Below are 1,314 nucleotides of genomic sequence, written 5' to 3' on the forward strand. Positions count from 1 at the left end.
CTGCTCCAACAGCGCGGCCGCGGGTGCCCTCTGCAGGCCCGGAGGGCTCAGCTCGCCCAAATCCGGCCCGCTGCTCTCCAAGCGAAGGCTGAGGGCGTGCGTGCCTGGAGAAGCCCTGAGAGCCTCGCTGTGCCTTTAACCCGGCTCCGCACACTGCGTGCCGTCACATTCAGAATTTAGAGCCCTCAAATCTTGTGTTCCCGTTTATTTCTCCCCTAGGGAGCCCACAAAATGGCCCCTTCCCTCACACAAAATGGAAGCAAAGGGCCTATGGTTTGCTCTACGGTGTGAGCTGGGCTTCTCCCCTAGTAAACATGAAAGCAAGCTTAGGGTGGAAGTTCTGGGAATCTGGGGGCTGTGTGAGTGCTTTTCTTTGCAGCAGCAGTTTGGAAATTGAGGTTGTGGCCGAGTGTTGGAGCGCTGAAGGAGATGACAGGTACTGCAAGATGGTGGCAGGCAGCAATCCTCCGCTGCAGGAAAAGTAACAGCAATTTGGCTTTTTAGGTATTGCACGTGGATGCTGAGCCCAGATAGAATTCCTGGGAAAACACTATCTTTGAATGCATAACCAGAGCACACAGTATAAACATCACTTGAGTTCAAATGCATCTTTGAGCTGCAAGCTTCCTTCATCCCACTTTACAATTGCTTTTGTGATTGTTTCTTGCTTTTAGAGGGAATTCAATTATATTTTTCACTGAATTCCCTCAAAGCCTGCGTTGCCTGGAGGCAGGGTGGCTTTCATTCCTGCCCAACCCGATGCCTACCTCAAATTAGCGAGGATATCACTGCCCTCAGGTTAGCCCCAAACATCAAATACGTGCTTTGGAAACTGCAGGGGAATTCCTACCCTTTCAAAGTCTGCCTACACACCAACCTCACATCTTGGAAACATGACCTCAAAGCATGGAGAAGGGGAGCGCTGGGAAAATACTTCACGGTTGTGGACAATGTACATCCTGACCAGGATTTTGTTTGTCTGGTCATTCTGACAACATTGTGGTTACAACTAAAGCTGCCACCTGCAAAGTGTTTATGCCCAGGAAGAGAACAGAAAGCTGCAGAGGGAATGGGTCAAGTGAACGGGGCAGTTTCTCAGCCAACAAGTTACAGGCACTCTGCTGAGTTCCCTGGCTCTACATGCAGGCTAGGAAGTTCCCCTGCTGCTTCTTGGTCTTGAACCTCAAGAAGAAACCAGTGTGTGAAAAATGTCCCTTCCTGATATCTACAGGAATTTGGTCACCGAGTCCCCGTGGGGCCAGATCTTCAAACTTCTTTTGTTGGGGAGACTTTGTCATTAAAAAGTCTGCCTTT

Source organism: Meleagris gallopavo, chromosome 13 (genome assembly GCF_000146605.3).
Source record: "Meleagris gallopavo isolate NT-WF06-2002-E0010 breed Aviagen turkey brand Nicholas breeding stock chromosome 13, Turkey_5.1, whole genome shotgun sequence".
Lineage (NCBI taxonomy): Eukaryota > Metazoa > Chordata > Aves > Galliformes > Phasianidae > Meleagris > Meleagris gallopavo.